This window comes from Scardinius erythrophthalmus, assembly GCF_964197995.2.
Source record: "Scardinius erythrophthalmus genome assembly, chromosome: 9".
Classification (NCBI taxonomy): Eukaryota; Metazoa; Chordata; class Actinopteri; order Cypriniformes; family Leuciscidae; genus Scardinius; species Scardinius erythrophthalmus.
Window position 1 is genome coordinate 48,619,813 of NC_138229.1, and position 24,942 is coordinate 48,644,754.

A 24,942-nucleotide genomic window follows, 5' to 3' on the forward strand; every position below is an offset into this window, starting at 1 on the left:
AACTAACGTTATATTTCCATTACAACCCCTAACGCAAGCGGTGAGTAACGTTACTGATTTTATCCACTTATCCACTGTTGAAGCCTTTTTCTGTTTACATCGAAAGTTTCTTGGTGAGCTAATATTAATAATAGTTTACCCTGTGTTGTCGAGATCGAACGCAAGAAACTAGTACAGTAACGTTAACCTTAGCTAACTAGCAAGCTCCGAGTAACGAGCACAGATAACTAAATAGTATGGCGACGTATATACACAGAGGTTAATATTATTTCTGGCCTGTGTTGTCATATAAATCTACAAAATACAACTGTAGGTTCATCTATGTCAATCCCTTTTGTCGGGTAGTATTATAATGTGGCCTATCTTCATCAACAACACATAACTCAGGAGCTAACTAGGTTAGTTTGGTTGCTTACAGATAGCTCACTCGCTCCTTCTAGCGAACGTAACCTTCACCACTTCAGTTAAAACGATTGTCATTTGACAATGCATCTAGTCAATTTGTTCAAATATTGTGTTGTTTGAGAACTGAAGTATGATTATTTTGCACGTTTGTATTTCAGAGTACATCACAGTTCCTGCGTACAAATCTGTGAAACAGCCAATCAGAGCAGAGCTCAACATTATTATTCATGACCCTTCCACATAAGGTAATAACAGCCCATTTCATTCCAGGGACAAATCCTAGGGTTGTAAATGAACATGTACTGTAAAACTGTATCTGGAGGATTTTAGAGGATGCCCTTACCTAAGCCACATACATTGTAGTGAATTATATGAATTTTGAATTATTTGAACACAGAGGCCCGATGCGCAGAAGACGGAAAAGACAGAAGAATGCCCATATATGGGAAACGATGTCGACACCAGAAGCCCCCTTGACTGGGGCAATAGAAGGTTGATATCACATGCTTTAGTTCCTCTGGAAAAAAAAAACAAGAAACTGCACAGGAACAATGTAACCCAGTTCTGTATAAATATGACTGCCTTTTGACTGTTGGTTGTTGCATTTTTGATTTTGATGTCGTGTGCATCCCTGGGGAGAAATCAGCTCTCTCCTAGCTCAGGTTATTAACTGAAACTCTTTTTGCTTATATTGCTCTGCTGTATTATCTTAACTTGAATAGCTCAGATGAGGACAAGTTATTTTTTACATCTACTGTTCAGTTTTACTTCAGTTTACAAAGACAGTTCTATAAGTAATAGAAAGAGCATTATAGTATATCTTGCGAGACCAAGGACAACGAAGGATCCAGGAGAGATTCTGCTGGAGGGTAAGCATGAGTTTGATCAATAGGCCTAGTTGTCAATGATTGTTGTTGTTGCACGAGAGTGTAGGGACACACCTAGTTAACTATGACTTTAGTAGCCAGTAGCTGTAGTAGCAGTTATTTTGGCCAAACCATGGTTTTTAAAAACCATGGTTTTGATACCATGGTTTTACTACAGTTGTATTGTAGTAATATTATAGTAAAACTGTAGTTAACTATGACTGAAGTAGCCGTGGTATTTTGGCCAAACCATGTTTTTTAAAAACCATGGTTTTACTACAGTTATATTGTTGTAATATTATAGTAAAACTGTAGTTAACTATGACTGTAGTAAAAGTGGTATTTTGGTGCGAACCATGGTTTTACTACAGTTATATTGTAGTAATACTACAGTAAAACCATAGTAACCATGACTGTAGTAACCGTGGTTACTACAAAAACCACGGTTACTACAGTCATGGTTACTATGGTTTTACTGTAGTTTTACCACAGTGGCTTAAATGGCTTAAATTTAAGCCATTTACTTACAACAAACATCTACAAAATAACAACAGAAATAAGTTACCATTCTATGATACAGACTTTATTACAGAAATTACATAATATGAAAAAAATAAAAATAAACTTGCATTTATTCTCACATGTGACATAAAACAATAAACTTAGTGGTGTCAACAATAATCGATTCGGCGATGCATCGCAATGCACGATTCAGCATCGATGCGGCAGAGTGCCTTAATTGATTATGTCACTGTTTATTTTCTGGCCTTGAGTTGGACAATAAAGTTGTGAAGTTTCAATTACTTCCGGGACTTTCAAACATCAAAATAACATTTATTAATATGTATTCTTGTCAAAATATACATATAAACATCTTTTCCTGTTCTATTTTGCCTGGAAACACTTCCAACACGCTTGCGTGTCGCGTGAAAAATAGGCGTAGGTTCTATTTCTAGCATGCACGTGTTTTCCGCGCGGCTCAAGCGTGTCACGCAGGAAGTGTGCAAGCTCTAACCTAACATGGGAGCCGGAAAAAAAACGGACACGCCGCGCAGCTGAGACGCTCACGCCACGCAGCCAGTGTGTTGCCGGCCTTACGCGGTGTGTAAAACCTGCCACACTAAAATCAAGCACGTTGGCAATACAACTAAATAAAGTTAGTTTAAAAAAAAACACTTATGTTCACTGCTGGAAAAAGTTGGCTGTTATTATTGCTCTATTTAATTTCAAATGGTTCTAAAGCAGAGAGAAGAAAAACATTTCTCATTCAAAGCACTGAATGCAGTGATTTAGGTTTTCTTTTTCAGTTTTCAGTTTTGAAAATGCCATATCCAATACCCTGTACCATTCAATTTTATTTTATTTAATGACATTTATGTCAAAGATACAGGAGAGTGATACACATAGCAGCCAATGAAATCTGTTGTTCAATATCTGACTGCTTGTATTGCCTCATGACTGATGAAAAATTTGCCTTGTGTGCAGTAGAATTTTGATGCATCGCAATGCATCGTAGAATCGAATTGAATCGTTACCTGGTGAATCGTAATCGAATCGAATCGTAAGGACAGTGCCAATGCACACCCCTAAATAAACTACAAAGTTATACAAAATTATTGGTGATAAAGTGGTGCTGTGCAATGGTTAAAAAATTCAGTTGATAATTTACAAATAAAAAAATAGCAATTTGTTCCACTGTAATAATGATTTATATACAAAAATAACATTGTACAAATAAACATGACTTAGAGCCCCTTTAAATACACAGCATCTACATCCTCTAAACATGTCTATAACCTGTAAACACGTGTCCAACACAAGCATGTTTGCAATTTATACTGTACATACATTAACTAGATGACAACAACATTACTTAATTAATTACTTCATTACTTAAAAACATTACTAAAAGTTGAATGTAAAATTCTTACATATACTACTAAACAAATTCAGAAGAAATGAGCAGTTCTTTGAAGGATGTTTAAACTGATATCCAGTCACAAGAGATGAAGACATGGAGTCTCCTCATGGGGGATGAACATTCTAGGTGAAGAAGTTTATGTTCAGTAACATGTGATGCAGCTTTCATGCCAGTAGCTGTCAGTATGAAGTCTGTCATATAGGCCAGTAACTGTCAGTATGAAGTCTGTCATATAGGCCAGTAGCTGTCAGTATGAAGTCTGTCATATAGGCCAGTAACTGTCAGTATGAAGTCTGTCATATAGGCCAGTAGCTGTCAGTATGAAGTCTGTCATATAGGCCAGTAGCTGTCAGTATGAAGTCTGTCATATAGGCCAGTAGCTGTCAGTATGAAGTCTGTCATATAGGCCAGTAGCTGTCAGTATGAAGTCAGTCATATAGGCCAGTAGCTGTCAGTATGAAGTCAGTCATATAGGCCAGTAACTGTCAGTATGAAGTCTGTCATATAGGCCAGTAGCTGTCAGTATGAAGCCAGTCATATAGGCCAGTAGCTGTCAGTATGAAGTCTGTCATATAGGCCAGTAGCTGTCAGTATGAAGTCTGTCATATAGGCCAGTAGCTGTTAGTATGAAGTCTGTCATATAGGCCAGTAACTGTAAGTATGAAGTCAGTCATATAGGCCAGTAGCTGTCAGTATGAAGTCAGTCATATAGGCCAGTAGCTGTCAGTATGAAGTCTGTCATATAGGCCAGTAGCTGTCAGTATGAAGTCTGTCATATAGGCCAGTAGCTGTCAGTATGAAGTCTGTCATATAGGCCAGTAACTGTCAGTATGAAGTCTGTCATATAGGCCAGTAGCTGTCAGTATGAAGTCTGTCATATAGGCCAGTAGCTGTCAGTATGAAGTCTGTCATATAGGCCAGTAGCTGTCAGTATGAAGTCTGTCATATAGGCCAGTAGCTGTCAGTATGAAGTCTGTCATATAGGCCAGTAACTGTCAGTATGAAGTCTGTCATATAGGCCAGTAGCTGTCAGTATGAAGTCTGTCATATAGGCCAGTAACTGTCAGTATGAAGTCTGTCATATAGGCCAGTAGCTGTCAGTATGAAGTCTGTCATATAGGCCAGTAGCTGTCAGTATGAAGTCTGTCATATAGGCCAGTAACTGTCAGTATGAAGTCTGTCATATAGGCCAGTAGCTGTCAGTATGAAGTCTGTCATATAGGCCAGTAGCTGTCAGTATGAAGTCTGTCATATAGGCCAGTAACTGTCAGTATGAAGTCTGTCATATAGGCCAGTAACTGTCAGTATGAAGTCTGTCATATAGGCCAGTAGCTGTCAGTATGAAGTCTGTCATATAGGCCAGTAGCTGTCAGTATGAAGTCTGTCATATAGGCCAGTAGCTGTCAGTATGAAGTCTGTCATATAGGCCAGTAGCTGTCAGTATGAAGCCAGTCATATAGGCCAGTAGCTGTCAGTATGAAGTCTGTCATATAGGCCAGTAACTGTCAGTATGAAGTCTGTCATATAGGCCAGTAACTGTCAGTATGAAGTCTGTCATATAGGCCAGTAGCTGTCAGTATGAAGTCTGTCATATAGGCCAGTAGCTGTCAGTATGAAGTCTGTCATATAGGCCAGTAGCTGTCAGTATGAAGTCTGTCATATAGGCCAGTAGCTGTCAGTATGAAGTCTGTCATATAGGCCAGTAACTGTCAGTATGAAGTCTGTCATATAGGCCAGTAGCTGTCAGTATGAAGTCTGTCATATAGGCCAGTAGCTGTCAGTATGAAGTCTGTCATATAGGCCAGTAACTGTCAGTATGAAGTCTGTCATATAGGCCAGTAGCTGTCAGTATGAAGTCAGTCATATAGGCCAGTAGCTGTCAGTATGAAGTCTGTCATATAGGCCAGTAACTGTCAGTATGAAGTCTGTCATATAGGCCAGTAGCTGTCAGTATGAAGTCTGTCATATAGGCCAGTAGCTGTCAGTATGAAGTCTGTCATATAGGCCAGTAGCTGTCAGTATGAAGTCTGTCATATAGGCCAGTAGCTGTCAGTATGAAGTCTGTCATATAGGCCAGTAACTGTCAGTATGAAGTCTGTCATATAGGCCAGTAGCTGTCAGTATGAAGTCTGTCATATAGGCCAGTAGCTGTCAGTATGAAGTCTGTCATATAGGCCAGTAACTGTCAGTATGAAGTCTGTCATATAGGCCAGTAACTGTCAGTATGAAGTCTGTCATATAGGCCAGTAGCTGTCAGTATGAAGTCTGTCATATAGGCCAGTAGCTGTCAGTATGAAGTCTGTCATATAGGCCAGTAGCTGTCAGTATGAAGTCTGTCATATAGGCCAGTAACTGTCAGTATGAAGTCTGTCATATAGGCCAGTAGCTGTTAGTATGAAGTCAGTCATATAGGCCAGTAGCTGTCAGTATGAAGTCTGTCATATAGGCCAGTAGCTGTCAGTATGAAGTCTGTCATATAGGCCAGTAGCTGTCAGTATGAAGTCTGTCATATAGGCCAGTAGCTGTCAGTATGAAGTCTGTCATATAGGCCAGTAACTGTCAGTATGAAGTCTGTCATATAGGCCAGTAGCTGTCAGTATGAAGTCTGTCATATAGGCCAGTAGCTGTCAGTATGAAGTCTGTCATATAGGCCAGTAGCTGTCAGTATGAAGTCTGTCATATAGGCCAGTAGCTGTCAGTATGAAGTCTGTCATATAGGCCAGTAACTGTCAGTATGAAGTCTGTCATATAGGCCAGTAACTGTCAGTATGAAGTCAGTCATATAGGCCAGTAGCTGTCAGTATGAAGTCTGTCATATAGGCCAGTAGCTGTCAGTATGAAGTCTGTCATATAGGCCAGTAGCTGTCAGTATGAAGTCTGTCATATAGGCCAGTAGCTGTCAGTATGAAGTCTGTCATATAGGCCAGTAGCTGTCAGTATGAAGTCAGTCATATAGGCCAGTAGCTGTCAGTATGAAGTCTGTCATATAGGCCAGTAACTGTCAGTATGAAGTCAGTCATATAGGCCAGTAGCTGTCAGTATGAAGTCTGTCATATAGGCCAGTAGCTGTCAGTATGAAGTCTGTCATATAGGCCAGTAACTGTCAGTATGAAGTCAGTCATATAGGCCAGTAACTGTCAGTATGAAGTCTGTCATATAGGCCAGTAACTGTCAGTATGAAGTCTGTCATATAGGCCAGTAACTGTCAGTATGAAGTCTGTCATATAGGCCAGTAGCTGTCAGTATGAAGTCTGTCATATAGGCCAGTAGCTGTCAGTATGAAGTCTGTCATATAGGCCAGTAGCTGTCAGTATGAAGTCTGTCATATAGGCCAGTAGCTGTCAGTATGAAGTCTGTCATATAGGCCAGTAGCTGTCAGTATGAAGTCTGTCATATAGGCCAGTAACTGTCAGTATGAAGTCTGTCATATAGGCCAGTAACTGTCAGTATGAAGTCTGTCATATAGGCCAGTAACTGTCAGTATGAAGTCTGTCATATAGGCCAGTAACTGTCAGTATGAAGTCTGTCATATAGGCCAGTAGCTGTCAGTATGAAGTCTGTCATATAGGCCAGTAGCTGTCAGTATGAAGTCTGTCATATAGGCCAGTAGCTGTCAGTATGAAGTCTGTCATATAGGCCAGTAGCTGTCAGTATGAAGTCAGTCATATAGGCCAGTAGCTGTCAGTATGAAGTCTGTCATATAGGCCAGTAGCTGTCAGTATGAAGTCTGTCATATAGGCCAGTAACTGTCAGTATGAAGTCTGTCATATAGGCCAGTAGCTGTCAGTATGAAGTCTGTCATATAGGCCAGTAACTGTCAGTATGAAGTCTGTCATATAGGCCAGTAACTGTCAGTATGAAGTCTGTCATATAGGCCAGTAGCTGTCAGTATGAAGTCTGTCATATAGGCCAGTAGCTGTCAGTATGAAGTCTGTCATATAGGCCAGTAACTGTCAGTATGAAGTCAGTCATATAGGCCAGTAACTGTCAGTATGAAGTCAGTCATATAGGCCAGTAGGTGTCAGTATGAAGTCTGTCATATAGGCCAGTAACTGTCAGTATGAAGTCTGTCATATAGGCCAGTAACTGTAAGTATGAAGTCTGTCATATAGGCCAGTAGCTGTCAGTATGAAGTCAGTCATATAGGCCAGTAACTGTCAGTATGAAGTCTGTCATATAGGCCAGTAGCTGTCAGTATGAAGTCTGTCATATAGGCCAGTAGCTGTCAGTATGAAGTCAGTCATATAGGCCAGTAACTGTCAGTATGAAGTCTGTCATATAGGCCAGTAGCTGTCAGTATGAAGTCAGTCATATAGGCCAGTAACTGTCAGTATGAAGTCTGTCATATAGGCCAGTAGCTGTCAGTATGAAGTCTGTCATATAGGCCAGTAGCTGTCAGTATGAAGTCTGTCATATAGGCCAGTAACTGTCAGTATGAAGTCTGTCATATAGGCCAGTAGCTGTCAGTATGAAGTCTGTCATATAGGCCAGTAGCTGTTAGTATGAAGTCTGTCATATAGGCCAGTAGCTGTCAGTATGAAGTCTGTCATATAGGCCAGTAGCTGTCAGTATGAAGTCTGTCATATAGGCCAGTAACTGTCAGTATGAAGTCTGTCATATAGGCCAGTAGCTGTCAGTATGAAGTCTGTCATATAGGCCAGTAGCTGTTAGTATGAAGTCTGTCATATAGGCCAGTAACTGTCAGTATGAAGTCTGTCATATAGGCCAGTAGCTGTCAGTATGAAGTCAGTCATATAGGCCAGTAGCTGTCAGTATGAAGTCTGTCATATAGGCCAGTAGCTGTCAGTATGAAGTCTGTCATATAGGCCAGTAGCTGTTAGTATGAAGTCTGTCATATAGGCCAGTAACTGTCAGTATGAAGTCTGTCATATAGGCCAGTAGCTGTCAGTATGAAGTCTGTCATATAGGCCAGTAGCTGTTAGTATGAAGTCTGTCATATAGGCCAGTAACTGTCAGTATGAAGTCTGTCATATAGGCCAGTAGCTGTCAGTATGAAGTCTGTCATATAGGCCAGTAGCTGTTAGTATGAAGTCTGTCATATAGGCCAGTAACTGTCAGTATGAAGTCTGTCATATAGGCCAGTAGCTGTCAGTATGAAGTCAGTCATATAGGCCAGTAGCTGTCAGTATGAAGTCAGTCATATAGGCCAGTAGCTGTTAGTATGAAGTCTGTCATATAGGCCAGTAGCTGTTAGTATGAAGTCTGTCATATAGGCCAGTAGCTGTCAGTATGAAGTCTGTCATATAGGCCAGTAACTGTCAGTATGAAGTCTGTCATATAGGCCAGTAACTGTCAGTATGAAGTCTGTCATATAGGCCAGTAACTGTAAGTATGAAGTCTGTCATATAGGCCAGTAGCTGTCAGTATGAAGTCTGTCATATAGGCCAGTAGCTGTTAGTATGAAGTCTGTCATATAGGCCAGTAGCTGTCAGTATGAAGTCTGTCATATAGGCCAGTAACTGTCAGTATGAAGTCTGTCATATAGGCCAGTAACTGTCAGTATGAAGTCTGTCATATAGGCCAGTAACTGTCAGTATGAAGTCTGTCATATAGGCCAGTAACTGTCAGTATGAAGTCTGTCATATAGGCCAGTAGCTGTTAGTATGAAGTCTGTCATATAGGCCAGTAGCTGTTAGTATGAAGTCTGTCATATAGGCCAGTAACTGTCAGTATGAAGTCTGTCATATAGGCCAGTAACTGTCAGTATGAAGTCTGTCATATAGGCCAGTAACTGTCAGTATGAAGTCTGTCATATAGGCCAGTAACTGTCAGTATGAAGTCAGTCATATAGGCCAGTAGCTGTCAGTATGAAGTCTGTCATATAGGCCAGTAGCTGTTAGTATGAAGTCTGTCATATAGGCCAGTAACTGTCAGTATGAAGTCTGTCATATAGGCCAGTAACTGTCAGTATGAAGTCTGTCATATAGGCCAGTAACTGTCAGTATGAAGTCTGTCATATAGGCCAGTAACTGTCAGTATGAAGTCTGTCATATAGGCCAGTAACTGTCAGTATGAAGTCAGTCATATAGGCCAGTAGCTGTCAGTATGAAGTCTGTCATATAGGCCAGTAGCTGTTAGTATGAAGTCTGTCATATAGGCCAGTAGCTGTCAGTATGAAGTCAGTCATATAGGCCAGTAACTGTCAGTATGAAGTCTGTCATATAGGCCAGTAACTGTCAGTATGAAGTCTGTCATATAGGCCAGTAGCTGTCAGTATGAAGTCTGTCATATAGGCCAGTAGCTGTCAGTATGAAGTCTGTCATATAGGCCAGTAGCTGTCAGTATGAAGTCTGTCATATAGGCCAGTAGCTGTCAGTATGAAGTCAGTCATATAGGCCAGTAGCTGTCAGTATGAAGTCTGTCATATAGGCCAGTAGCTGTCAGTATGAAGTCTGTCATATAGGCCAGTAGCTGTCAGTATGAAGTCTGTCATATAGGCCAGTAACTGTCAGTATGAAGTCAGTCATATAGGCCAGTAACTGTCAGTATGAAGTCAGTCATATAGGCCAGTAGCTGTCAGTATGAAGTCTGTCATATAGGCCAGTAGCTGTTAGTATGAAGTCTGTCATATAGGCCAGTAGCTGTCAGTATGAAGTCAGTCATATAGGCCAGTAACTGTCAGTATGAAGTCTGTCATATAGGCCAGTAACTGTCAGTATGAAGTCTGTCATATAGGCCAGTAGCTGTCAGTATGAAGTCTGTCATATAGGCCAGTAGCTGTCAGTATGAAGTCTGTCATATAGGCCAGTAGCTGTCAGTATGAAGTCTGTCATATAGGCCAGTAGCTGTCAGTATGAAGTCTGTCATATAGGCCAGTAGCTGTCAGTATGAAGTCTGTCATATAGGCCAGTAGCTGTCAGTATGAAGTCTGTCATATAGGCCAGTAGCTGTCAGTATGAAGTCTGTCATATAGGCCAGTAACTGTCAGTATGAAGTCTGTCATATAGGCCAGTAGCTGTCAGTATGAAGTCTGTCATATAGGCCAGTAGCTGTCAGTATGAAGTCTGTCATATAGGCCAGTAGCTGTCAGTATGAAGTCTGTCATATAGGCCAGTAACTGTCAGTATGAAGTCTGTCATATAGGCCAGTAGCTGTCAGTATGAAGTCTGTCATATAGGCCAGTAACTGTCAGTATGAAGTCAGTCATATAGGCCAGTAGCTGTCAGTATGAAGTCTGTCATATAGGCCAGTAACTGTCAGTATGAAGTCTGTCATATAGGCCAGTAGCTGTCAGTATGAAGTCTGTCATATAGGCCAGTAGCTGTTAGTATGAAGTCTGTCATATAGGCCAGTAGCTGTCAGTATGAAGTCAGTCATATAGGCCAGTAGCTGTCAGTATGAAGTCAGTCATATAGGCCAGTAACTGTCAGTATGAAGTCTGTCATATAGGCCAGTAACTGTCAGTATGAAGTCTGTCATATAGGCCAGTAACTGTCAGTATGAAGTCTGTCATATAGGCCAGTAACTGTCAGTATGAAGTCTGTCATATAGGCCAGTAACTGTCAGTATGAAGTCTGTCATATAGGCCAGTAACTGTCAGTATGAAGTCTGTCATATAGGCCAGTAACTGTCAGTATGAAGTCTGTCATATAGGCCAGTAACTGTCAGTATGAAGTCTGTCATATAGGCCAGTAGCTGTCAGTATGAAGTCTGTCATATAGGCCAGTAACTGTCAGTATGAAGTCTGTCATATAGGCCAGTAGCTGTCAGTATGAAGTCTGTCATATAGGCCAGTAGCTGTCAGTATGAAGTCTGTCATATAGGCCAGTAGCTGTCAGTATGAAGTCTGTCATATAGGCCAGTAGCTGTCAGTATGAAGTCTGTCATATAGGCCAGTAGCTGTCAGTATGAAGTCTGTCATATAGGCCAGTAACTGTCAGTATGAAGTCTGTCATATAGGCCAGTAACTGTCAGTATGAAGTCTGTCATATAGGCCAGTAACTGTCAGTATGAAGTCTGTCATATAGGCCAGTAGCTGTCAGTATGAAGTCTGTCATATAGGCCAGTAACTGTCAGTATGAAGTCTGTCATATAGGCCAGTAGCTGTCAGTATGAAGTCTGTCATATAGGCCAGTAGCTGTCAGTATGAAGTCAGTCATATAGGCCAGTAGCTGTCAGTATGAAGTCTGTCATATAGGCCAGTAGCTGTCAGTATGAAGTCTGTCATATAGGCCAGTAGCTGTCAGTATGAAGTCTGTCATATAGGCCAGTAGCTGTCAGTATGAAGTCAGTCATATAGGCCAGTAACTGTCAGTATGAAGTCTGTCATATAGGCCAGTAGCTGTCAGTATGAAGTCTGTCATATAGGCCAGTAGCTGTCAGTATGAAGTCAGTCATATAGGCCAGTAGCTGTCAGTATGAAGTCTGTCATATAGGCCAGTAGCTGTCAGTATGAAGTCTGTCATATAGGCCAGTAGCTGTCAGTATGAAGTCTGTCATATAGGCCAGTAGCTGTCAGTATGAAGTCTGTCATATAGGCCAGTAACTGTCAGTATGAAGTCTGTCATATAGGCCAGTAGCTGTCAGTATGAAGTCTGTCATATAGGCCAGTAACTGTCAGTATGAAGTCTGTCATATAGGCCAGTAGCTGTCAGTATGAAGTCTGTCATATAGGCCAGTAGCTGTCAGTATGAAGTCAGTCATATAGGCCAGTAGCTGTCAGTATGAAGTCTGTCATATAGGCCAGTAGCTGTCAGTATGAAGTCTGTCATATAGGCCAGTAGCTGTCAGTATGAAGTCTGTCATATAGGCCAGTAGCTGTCAGTATGAAGTCAGTCATATAGGCCAGTAACTGTCAGTATGAAGTCTGTCATATAGGCCAGTAGCTGTCAGTATGAAGTCTGTCATATAGGCCAGTAACTGTCAGTATGAAGTCTGTCATATAGGCCAGTAGCTGTCAGTATGAAGTCTGTCATATAGGCCAGTAGCTGTCAGTATGAAGTCTGTCATATAGGCCAGTAGCTGTCAGTATGAAGTCTGTCATATAGGCCAGTAGCTGTCAGTATGAAGTCAGTCATATAGGCCAGTAGCTGTCAGTATGAAGTCTGTCATATAGGCCAGTAACTGTCAGTATGAAGTCAGTCATATAGGCCAGTAGCTGTTAGTATGAAGTCTGTCATATAGGCCAGTAGCTGTCAGTATGAAGTCTGTCATATAGGCCAGTAACTGTCAGTATGAAGTCTGTCATATAGGCCAGTAGCTGTCAGTATGAAGTCAGTCATATAGGCCAGTAACTGTCAGTATGAAGTCTGTCATATAGGCCAGTAGCTGTCAGTATGAAGTCTGTCATATAGGCCAGTAACTGTCAGTATGAAGTCTGTCATATAGGCCAGTAGCTGTCAGTATGAAGTCAGTCATATAGGCCAGTAACTGTCAGTATGAAGTCTGTCATATAGGCCAGTAGCTGTCAGTATGAAGTCTGTCATATAGGCCAGTAACTGTCAGTATGAAGTCTGTCATATAGGCCAGTAACTGTCAGTATGAAGTCTGTCATATAGGCCAGTAACTGTCAGTATGAAGTCTGTCATATAGGCCAGTAACTGTCAGTATGAAGTCTGTCATATAGGCCAGTAACTGTCAGTATGAAGTCTGTCATATAGGCCAGTAACTGTCAGTATGAAGTCTGTCATATAGGCCAGTAACTGTCAGTATGAAGTCTGTCATATAGGCCAGTTACTGTCAGTATGAAGTCTGTCATATAGGCCAGTAGCTGTCAGTATGAAGTCTGTCATATAGGCCAGTAACTGTCAGTATGAAGTCTGTCATATAGGCCAGTAGCTGTTAGTATGAAGTCTGTCATATAGGCCAGTAACTGTCAGTATGAAGTCTGTCATATAGGCCAGTAACTGTCAGTATGAAGTCTGTCATATAGGCCAGTAACTGTCAGTATGAAGTCTGTCATATAGGCCAGTTACTGTCAGTATGAAGTCAGTCATATAGGCCAGTAACTGTCAGTATGAAGTCTGTCATATAGGCCAGTAGCTGTCAGTATGAAGTCTGTCATATAGGCCAGTAGCTGTCAGTATGAAGTCTGTCATATAGGCCAGTAGCTGTCAGTATGAAGTCTGTCATATAGGCCAGTAGCTGTCAGTATGAAGTCTGTCATATAGGCCAGTAGCTGTCAGTATGAAGTCTGTCATATAGGCCAGTAGCTGTTAGTATGAAGTCTGTCATATAGGCCAGTAACTGTCAGTATGAAGTCTGTCATATAGGCCAGTAACTGTCAGTATGAAGTCTGTCATATAGGCCAGTAACTGTCAGTATGAAGTCTGTCATATAGGCCAGTAGCTGTCAGTATGAAGTCTGTCATATAGGCCAGTAGCTGTCAGTATGAAGTCTGTCATATAGGCCAGTAGCTGTTAGTATGAAGTCTGTCATATAGGCCAGTAACTGTCAGTATGAAGTCTGTCATATAGGCCAGTAGCTGTCAGTATGAAGTCTGTCATATAGGCCAGTAGCTGTCAGTATGAAGTCTGTCATATAGGCCAGTAGCTGTCAGTATGAAGTCTGTCATATAGGCCAGTAGCTGTCAGTATGAAGTCTGTCATATAGGCCAGTAGCTGTCAGTATGAAGTCTGTCATATAGGCCAGTAGCTGTTAGTATGAAGTCTGTCATATAGGCCAGTAGCTGTCAGTATGAAGTCTGTCATATAGGCCAGTAGCTGTCAGTATGAAGTCAGTCATATAGGCCAGTAGCTGTCAGTATGAAGTCTGTCATATAGGCCAGTAGCTGTCAGTATGAAGTCTGTCATATAGGCCAGTAGCTGTCAGTATGAAGTCTGTCATATAGGCCAGTAGCTGTTAGTATGAAGTCTGTCATATAGGCCAGTAGCTGTCAGTATGAAGTCTGTCATATAGGCCAGTAACTGTCAGTATGAAGTCTGTCATATAGGCCAGTAGCTGTCAGTATGAAGTCTGTCATATAGGCCAGTAGCTGTCAGTATGAAGTCTGTCATATAGGCCAGTAACTGTCAGTATGAAGTCTGTCATATAGGCCAGTAGCTGTCAGTATGAAGTCAGTCATATAGGCCAGTAGCTGTCAGTATGAAGTCTGTCATATAGGCCAGTAACTGTCAGTATGAAGTCTGTCATATAGGCCAGTAGCTGTCAGTATGAAGTCTGTCATATAGGCCAGTAACTGTCAGTATGAAGTCTGTCATATAGGCCAGTAGCTGTCAGTATGAAGTCTGTCATATAGGCCAGTAGCTGTCAGTATGAAGTCTGTCATATAGGCCAGTAACTGTCAGTATGAAGTCTGTCATATAGGCCAGTAGCTGTCAGTATGAAGTCTGTCATATAGGCCAGTAGCTGTCAGTATGAAGTCTGTCATATAGGCCAGTAACTGTCAGTATGAAGTCTGTCATATAGGCCAGTAGCTGTCAGTATGAAGTCTGTCATATAGGCCAGTAACTGTCAGTATGAAGTCTGTCATATAGGCCAGTAGCTGTCAGTATGAAGTCTGTCATATAGGCCAGTAACTGTCAGTATGAAGTCTGTCATATAGGCCAGTAGCTGTCAGTATGAAGTCTGTCATATAGGCCAGTAGCTGTCAGTATGAAGTCTGTCATATAGGCCAGTAGCTGTCAGTATGAAGTCTGTCATATAGGCCAGTAACTGTCAGTATGAAGTCTGTCATATAGGCCAGTAACTGTCAGTATGAAGTCTGTCATATAGGCCAGTAGCTGTCAGTATGAAGTCTGTCATATAGGCCAGTAGCTGTCAGTATGAAGTCTGTCATATAGGCCAGTAGCTGTCAGTATGAAGTCTGTCATATAGGCCAGTAGCTGTCAGTATGAAGTCTGTCATATAGGCCAGTAACTGTCAGTATGAAGTCTGTCATATAGGCCAGTAGCTGTCAGTATGAAGTCTGTCATATAGGCCAGTAGCTGTCAGTATGAAGTCTGTCATATAGGCCAGTAGCTGTCAGTATGAAGTCTGTCATATAGGCCAGTAGCTGTCAGTATGAAGTCTGTCATATAGGCCAGTAGCTGTCAGTATGAAGTCTGTCATATAGGCCAGTAGCTGTCAGTATGAAGTCTGTCATATAGGCCAGTAGCTGTCAGTATGAAGTCTGTCATATAGGCCAGTAGCTGTCAGTATGAAGTCTGTCATATAGGCCAGTAGCTGTCAGTATGAAGTCTGTCATATAGGCCAGTAAGTTACAGTCCAGCTTTGGTTTGGTTCTGTCTCGACCTTCAGCCCAAATGGACGTAAGAGCTAAAATGAGAAGAATACACACCACATTAACACACAGCTTGCTGGAATACTCAGCTGTACAGTTGGGTAATAATGTCCAAGTGCAATAATGTCCATTCAGCCAGTGTTTTCATAAATAATCCATAATTATTAAGGCTCCTGTGGTAGATTTTTCCCTAAACCTCACTATCTGGGTCGCGTCTACGAATCGACGTCCCCATTCAATAATAGTCACCTAACTAACTTGTTCCCCTAAACTAGCTTCCTTCCTAAACTAGCTTCCTGCGCAGGAATAAATCGACAAACAGACTTCAGCAAATGTCCTTTAAATGCTTTAATCACGGCTGGGAGAGTTTCTCGGGCAGTTCTCAGGGAATCTCTCCCAAGAAGCAAGGCCGGAGGATCTCAGACACATTCCATTGAGAATCCCACCAGAAAACACGGGTACAACAGTTTTTATAGAATCGAGAAAACAAATAAGACTAACATGTCACCTTCAATATGATTGGTTCAATTGGTTCAAAAGCCCCAACCTCTTCCCTCTGTCACTGGCACAAGCAAACTCTGATTTTGTGATTACTTATCACAAGGATTTGAGAACTAGTCATTTGTCTAGTTTCACTTACCCTTTGTTATTTTTACACACACACACTCTCAAAGCCTTCTCCAAAGAGTTTGGAAACATTAAAAACCATATGAATGTTGTTCCTGCAAGATAAACAAATGTTAGTCGATTAATTCAAGTTGATTAATTAAAATCCATCACACTCCAAAAGCCAGGCAGAAAGAATGTACATTATATGATCAGCTGAGTGTATTCTCTTTTACTTGAACTCTTGAAAGATTAAACAGAACAAAAAGTACAAGTCTCATATATACATCATTTCACGAAAGAGAAAATGAGTTGGAATAAAGGACAAAAGAGATGGAGAAAGTATTGGTTTGAGTAGAGACATCTGTAACCAACAAAGGGATAGAGCTCTAGACACTCAATTCAATCTTACATGCATAAATAATAAAGAATTGAGAAATACCCAAACAGATTTTCTCACCCAAAGCTATTGTATTGTTTCAACCTGGAAAACAGTGCATGGGTCATGTGGACCTGTTTTATGGGGATTTTTCATTCCTTTTACAGTTTAAAAAAAGATTGGCTCTGTTAAATTTCACTACATGGAAAGAACAAATCAGAACATTCTTCCAAAGTTCACGTTTTGTGTTCCACAGAGTCATAAAGGTCTGAAAACACGTGAGAGTAGATGACGACAGATATAAAATATTTTTTGGTAAGTTACTACTTATCCCTTTAATGTTTATCATATTTTGGGGAGTTATACTGACATTTGTTAGACAAAATTGAATTGGTTTGTAAATGAACTTACCGCTAATACACTTGAATTGCCAATAGAACTCGCTTTCTTCCAGTCCAATAATTCTTTTCTTCATGTTGGTATAGATTGGACAGGGTTTTTTGGCAGGCTGGGGACGAAAAAATAAAAAAAATAAACGATTTTAAAAGACTTAAAATTGAGATATACAGTACATACCATATAATCATTATATGTTTACTTATTGTATTCACTATGACTTCACTATTTACCTGGAAAACAGCTAATGGTTTCACACTCTCTCTCGTCTGTATTAAAGAAGATGATAATTAGAAATGACATTTTTGCCAGTCACAAGTTGTCCAAAGTCATTAAATGTAATGCTTAAGATCTGTGCATGGATAGACAATTCTGTGTGGATGTCAAAATATATTAACAATACGGAACAAGATTTTAGATTCAAATTCAATTTGTATTGGTTATAGATCTGCCAGGTTCTCACACCAGCCAATCACAGCGCACTCCCTCTCCCACTTCGGTTCACCTTCGTTCATCTTCGGAACACAAATTAAGATATTTTTAATGAAATTCTGAGGGCTTTCTGTCTCTTCATTGGGAGCAATGCAACTCACATTCAAGGCCCAGAACGATAGGAAAGACATCATTGAATTAATCCATGTGACTCCAGTGGTTTAACCGATTTTATGAAGCGATGCCGGTTACTGACCTGCAGTCCAGTAGGGGGAGCTCTGCGACGCATGCGTATTGTGTTCACTCAAGACCGGAAGTTGTTCCGTGAATGTGCTTTAGATAATATTATTTTGTAAATATAGAGGTAAATTACGCTGTTGATTTTTTGCGCAAAACAAAGCACTTGCATCGCTTCATTTAATTGAGGTTAAACCACTGGAGTCACATGGATTACCTCAGTGGTGTCTTTACTACCTTTCTGGGGCTTGAATGTATTAGTTGCGTAGGCTACCAGTGGAGGAACAGAAAGCTCTTGGAGTTCATCAAAAATATCTTCATTTGTGTTCTGAAGATAAATGAAGGTCTTACGGGTTTGGAACGGCATGAGGGTGAGTAATTAATGACTTTTAGCTGAACTATACCTTTAAGGAATCCTAGAAACACCTTAACTCAACCACAGCATGCACTCGATCGGCCCATTTTCTGGAGTTTCTGAAATGCAGATAAGAAAACAACAGTTTCACAAAAAAGCACAGCAGTTTTAAACGATTCACTTAAAGCTTCATGTAAAGTACCCAGAAAAGTTAAATGTTAGCTGAGCCCTATTTTACAGCGCAAATCCTCTCCATACTTTGAACTTTTATGGCAGAAGCTTGTTCCCACATTTGAGAAATTGTGTTTACACAAAAATATTGCTTTAACTTTATTTGTCATGCACTCTTGAATGTGCAAAGAATGCTGAAACACCGAGTGAACTTTAAAAATGAAAGCATCAGATATAAAGCGTTCTCAGATTACTTCAGTCGTCGTAGTTGAGCCGAACCGTTTGTGAAAGTTGGACTGGTTTTTCACTCAAACCACCATTGTTAGTTAATTGTGTCTTTAAGGTAATTACAGTTGCACACGTTGGATCAAATAGTTTGTCTGTAATCTCAGGCATTTCCTACATTAGATCCACAAGCTTTAAGATGTGTGTTTTACAGTGTGTGCAGTGAATGAAGAGCTCTTTAAACACGGCAGTGGAAACTTGTGAAACATCTGTCAGTCTGTGTGTTGCTCCACAAACTTCTGCTTTGACCTGCAGACGAAACACACAATCCTGTCAGTAACGTAAGTTCTTCAAGATTTATTCCTAGTTTAATAAACCATTGTACACTTGCAGCTGTGCTGGACTGAATATTCAGAACAACAGCATTCTTGCTTCTGTGATATTGTTCAAATGGAGGATTTCCAAACTTTAATCTTACATTTCACGTATTTCAAGCTTTCTAACATTACACACATCTCCTCTAAAGAACATGTCAAGCAAACTGAGGAAACTTTATTTCAACAATCACACAGAAAACAAGTTCTGTCATATATTTTCCCTAATGTTTTTAATAAAGTAGTAAATAGTAAATTAATGCATGTTTTTTTGTTATTTAGTGTTGCCTGTCAATATTTCATGAAACAATGGCAGAACAAAACGCCAGCAGCAACAGATCAAGTGAAGTAGAATGTGATGAAGAAAGGATCCGTCAGATGAGGGAAGTTTACAGGAATCTTTTGTCTGCAGAGAATGAAACTTTCAGTAATCTTGATTCTACAGACCCATTAATTATAAGCATAATTTCAGCCATTGAGATTCCAATCATGATCTTAACTCTGTTTGCGTTGTGTGCTCTTATCAAATCTCATCGCTCCACTCCAGTGTTTGTTATTCATTTGATTCTTTCAGATCTCATTCAGATTATTTGTAGATTAATGATGACATTCACAGGGCCATTGGATGCCAGAATTACATATGCTTATAGTTTGATTGTGGGTGTGTATTTTATGGCATGTGTTGCTTTTGAACGATATCTTATGGTTTCTCATCCTATCTGGTACAGATCTCATCATTCACTAAAAGTCTGCTGTGTTGTTTCTGTGATCATCTGGTTTATTTCTCTGATCTTTGCAGTCATACTAAGCCCTCTGTCCCTACCGATTGCCTGTTTAATCCCCTACCCGATAATCATTCTGTGTTTTGTTGGCACTTGTCACGGTCTTTCACGCGCAATATCACTTACTTCTCTAAAGCGCAAGAAAATTTTGGGCAGTTTGTTCCTGGTGCTTCTGACTTACACTTTTCTCATCCTCCCCTTCATGATCAGTTTTACTATAGGTCATTTTTACGGGTGCAACAGTTTTACATTGTTTCATATATTTTGGAATTTGTCTACTTATCTCCTGTTTCTGAACCCACTGGCTGACTGTGTATTGTACATGTTCTTGAGGCCTGATGTTGGAGGGTTAATGAAGTCTGTTCACTGCTGTTGTAGAACTGATGTTGGAGGGTTAATGAAGTCTGTTCACTGCTGTTGTAGAACTGATGTTGGAGGGTTAATGAAGTCTGTTCACTGCTGTTGTAGAACTGACACACATCAGAGTTCGACACACAGCCGGGACGAACACTCTCGAGACAGTAGTGCAGCGTTTGCCTGCTGTGTTTCAATGCAAAAGCCTGCGTCTCATTCACAGACCGCCTGCAGTTCAGTTTAAACATCTGCACTCAATAAATGAAGTCAATGTCATTCTTTTTACTGCACACACCCTTCCTTTCTGTGACATTTAGGGTTATTAGAGAGAACTCTTGACTCATAAAACTCAAAACTCAATTGCTCTGTTTGAGCTCCATTAAACACATACGGTAAACAGAGTTTTTTTAAAGATGTATTGATGTGCCGTTGATGCTTCTGCTGACGTTCTGTATCAGCAGGACTTTATCATACGATGGAGAGGAGGGTTGTATAAAGCACGGTTTATTCTCATTAATTCCCCCGATAGACTGACAGATCAACAACATCAAGTAGTTTATGTCATAGTCTTGCTTGTGTTCCTAATGCATGTACATTATACTCTTTTACCAAATAACTACTATTCACGCTATTATTCACAGCACTTGAATGTTGTTAGTTTAACTTCTATTGTTCTCCTCATTTGTAAATCGCTTTGGATTAAAGCGTCTGCTAAATGATTCAATGTAAATGTAAATGTATTAAAAAGATAGTTCACTCAAAAATGAAAACTCACATAATGTACAATTGCCCTCATGTCGACCAAAAGCTAGATAATAAGATTTCTTTGTCCATACATTAGAAGTCAGTGGACAGTTTCGGGTGAACTATCCCTAAAAAGACTTGATTTAAAGTGCACAGAATATATTAGAAGAGTACTAAGTTTATATACACATATTAACCAGAGCTTGCATGGAAATCAGAAGAGAGTTATTTGTAATATTGTTGTGTCTTTATAGAAGTGTTTCATATCGAGTCAGAGACTGTCCTGTATTCTGTCTCTTCTATCATTAATATAATTAAAGAGCTCTCAGTTCTCCTGTATGTGTTTCTGTCTGTGATTATACCATTGTAACCCCTTGTCTCTGAGCTAATTATGATACTGAATGCAGCTAACCCAATTTAGTAAATATAACACGAGATGGGGCCCTGGTTCTGGTTCTAAAATAAATTATAATAAAACAAATAACGCAGGTGTTGCTTTAATTTATTACTACTTAGTTAAATAAACTTTGCAACAACTTACTATGGCGGTGCCTCCATTTATGTAGTAACTTATTACTTTAATTTCAATTATCCTACTAATAATGTATCTTTACCTCACAGATTATACCCACACAGAACTGTGTAAAACTGTAAATTGCAGGGAAAAAACACACAGAAATATGAATGGAGTAATTATATACAATTTACTGAAATGAAATGAAAATAAAGTATTCCTATTTGGTGATTAAATATGTTGAATTTAGTGGAAAACAGTTAAACAAAAGGCAACACAAAATTAAAACAATTCCAATTCAATTGAAACCCAGATCAGATCAATGAAATTGCAAGTTAGTAAACCCTCAGTGAAAGTAAATCAAGTGGGCTCATTCACTTCTCTCATTCATTCAGTCTTAAACAAAACAAATCGTTGCAGGCCTGTGATGTAGCTTGAGAGCGTGGTGGCCAAAAACACAATGGCCGCTTCACTTTAAGAGCAAATAAAATAGTTAACTGCACATGCTTGGTAGTACTCACAACCTGAGAAGATGTCCAGTTGCAAACGAACGTCAGGCACAACTGTACAGGGCTGCAAGTTTAATCAGCTACCAGATAGCAGACACGGATTCTCTGTGAAGAATACTCGACGACACGAATCATCAGAGAAACTGTAGAATATCTTTTCCCACTGACGAGGAGATGATCCCCGTACATAAACACAACCACAAGAAACAACTGTCCGTTTCCTGTGCAAAACACCATACAATCAGTCCATGTAACTTATCAAATAAATTACAAACATAACGGATGGATATAATATGTGCACACACTTTAACAGTCACTAAATGTATGCTAATGTAGTGAAGTGCTGCTGTTGGGTAGCACCTCGTTTGCATGTGTTGACTCCGCCCTAGAGGCCTGCAGGTAATCAGCATCTCATTCATACGGGTATATCAAGGTGGCTGTTGGGCCACCGGACATTGCGTTGATGTGTGACTGTTTCGCTGGCGCGTCATTTCTCTGCGTTCATCCTGGCTGGAGTTGCCGTGCGGTTTGTGGATAAGCACATGTGGTGCTGAGTGTTTGCAGTCGTTGTGTTTTCATTCTGGCTGGAGGTGAGTGTGACGGCAGCTGGTTATTATTGCTCGAATCTACCGGACGCTAAACGGTTAACAACGTAACTCTTGTCAGGTGCTGTGCGGCTTGTGGAGAAGCGCGTGTTCAAGCCGAGTGTTTACAGTGGTTGGTGAACGTGCGCCGTTTGCCGCATACAAACGCACGTCATACTACTACAATAATCATCGCTGCATGGTGTATTGCTGTTTGGCTTTCTGGTAAGTGTCTTTGTGGCTCTTGTGCTCATATTTATTTTGAGTAATCTTTAGTCATGGGGTTATCTGTGTATTTCAGCTCGCCTTGGTATTATTTGATTCTCACTCTGTGCTGCCGGACGAATGACGCGATCGCCGCATGTTGGTATGTGTGATCACTGTATTATAATGATGATCCAGTACGGTGTATATTTTAGTTCACATCCGGGCTTTTGCAGGTGAATGAATCTGCTGTTATAAAAGTACGTGAAGACTGCTGCTCGGATTGGGACTTTCATTGCTGCTGTTTTGTTCCCAATATCTTTTACTTTTGTTTATTGTTTTATTTCAATAATCTGCTGGCCAGTAGTGGCTCTCATGTGAGCACGCCCAGCATTCAATATATATTTGAGTTAGTTTGCTTTATTATTGGGATAATTTAACTTCATTTATTTTGTTTGTTTTTGATCTCTTATGGGTTCGCCCTGTATTCCTTTTGTGAATAATATTTGCATTACTTAATATTGTGAGTGATCCTCAGCCTGTCAGAGGAAAGAGGGTTGTGGGTGTTAGTCGGCCTGTGAAGCCGGGACAGGCTGGTGACTGTAAACCAATGTACTGAAAACCTTACTGAAGCCCATAACTGCAGGTTTGAGTGCATCGTATATTTTGTTTTGTGATATTGGGTATTGTGGTTGTGCCTTGTAAATTAGAATTCATGTAAACTATTTCTTTTGTGGTAATTCGTTTTTCTTGTCTTTCAGGCACTGTGAGTCCGGAGCAGGAGAGCTAGTTGTTCTATTTTGGTGGTGGGGCCTGATGCACCGTGTGTGTGTGTGTGGTCTATAACCTATAGTGATTGATCTTGGTTGATGTGAGGGTGCAGTGTAGTGCACGTGTTTGTGCTTCTCGACCATTGCTGATGTGGAGAAGTTTGGCGCTAGCTCATCCTGCTTCCGGTAATCACAAGTCCTGATAAGTCTGTATTGTTATTGTGTGTCTGTGTGTGTGTGTGTGGGTGGAGTGATGATTGATCCCAATTGCCGCATATTTTAATATTTTACATTTGTCCAATAAAGAATATTTTTGTATTTTCTTATACCCACGTCTCCAATTCTCTGTGTAAGGGAAACACCGAACCTGTGTGTCCTCATTAGGATACTTCTCTGGTTTCGTGACCAGGGTGGCGTAGTCGACTCTTCTTTAAACCTCTTTCCGTAATAAACCTACTGTACGCCACACTAACATGCAATTCTCGATTAGCCTTAGTAGTTAGCTATATTGAATACAGAGAGTATTAAACATAAAAACCAGAAAAATTACCTTCAAACCATTAGACAAGCATCCCAGAAAAGCACAACCATTGGTCATCCATATTAAGTGGGTGTACTTTATCCTATTTTTTAAAGAACTAAGCGGATTGCAAGTTCCTTTTACTTTCACCTTGCATAGCTGCAAAGACGCTCACTTTTCTCAAGCCCCGCCCCCTCATGAATAATCAACGTTGTAATTTACCCAATCAGAAAACAATAAAATAAAGATTAGCGGGTATTTTAATGCAAGCAAGTTAGGGTGTAAAAACGCATGTGAATACTAGTAGCTTAAAACCAACTTTTTAACCCCTTGCGGTCTGTATTTCTATATGCATATAAAATCCCATCTGGGCTACACCCTCCCTCTTCTAAAAGTCTTGATGTCCTCATCAAACACTTATTAATCAGTGATTCTATTTGCTATTGGAAAGGTTTGTTTGTTTGGCACAGACTGCACAAGTAGCATGGGTTCTCTGTGTACTTTTCAAATTCCCTTGAATGTCAGAGTTACTGATTTGGATCATCATTCCCCTATGACTGATAGTTAACGGCATATCTGAGGGTTTTCCAAGCTCATCGTAGGTCAAACGAATGACTGGCTTCACAACTCGTCTGGATACTCGGGAACCCGAAGCTTCACCATCCTCTACTGATGCACTAGAATCAAGGACGTCTCCTTCTTCTAACTCTGTGTCCAGTATCAGGAAATGGATGGGGAACTTCAATTTCAGAGCCCTCCAAAAAGGTTGTTTCTTCCAAATCTTCATTCTCCTGATAAGAACTGGGGTTGTCCTCATCCACCGCTCCATCACCTACTTTCAGGATGTTCTCCTGCTTCTCAAATTCATCCAAATTGAAGCGATGAGTTTGGTAAGTATAGTCAACTTCAGAATCCGAACTTTCTGCTTGTTTGTCATCATCTGACCCGGACAAATCGGATTTCCTTTTCCTGGTCTGCTTTTGTGCAATTTGAGTTCTGGTGACAGGTTTCTCAGCCACTCTCTCCTTTTCCACAGAAGTAGACAGCCTAACTAGGTACCCTATTGGTAACAGATGGTCTCTGTGAAGGGTCTTGATAATACCAGCTCCCTGTTCAGGCTTGACACGGTACACCGGTAAGTTGGGCAACTTCTCAACAATCACATAAGGTCCCGACTTCCAACGGTCTTTCAGTTTATGTTTTCCCGTTATTCCAACATTTCGGAGTAGCACTCGATCACCTTCCTCCAATGATTGATTCCGAACCCGTTGGTCATATCATCTTTTGTTTTTCAGATGACTCTTGTTAGCAGCCTCAGAGGCAAGTTCATAAGCTTTCTTTAAGTCTCTTTTCATCTCACTTACATATCTCTGATATTGGATCTCATTTTCA

The 24,942-nt window shown here is 40.4% G+C and overlaps 1 long non-coding RNA gene across 1 annotated transcript; it reads left to right on the forward strand.

Moving 5' to 3' along the window:
* The first annotated feature begins 1,003 nt into the window (after window positions 1-1,003).
* On the forward strand, window positions 1,004-20,907 carry LOC308695904. Its single transcript, XR_014030762.1, has 3 exons — window positions 1,004-1,274; window positions 18,410-18,536; window positions 18,852-20,907. It is a non-coding gene; the product is annotated as an uncharacterized lncRNA (long non-coding RNA).
* Window positions 20,908-24,942: the final 4,035 nt, after the last annotated feature.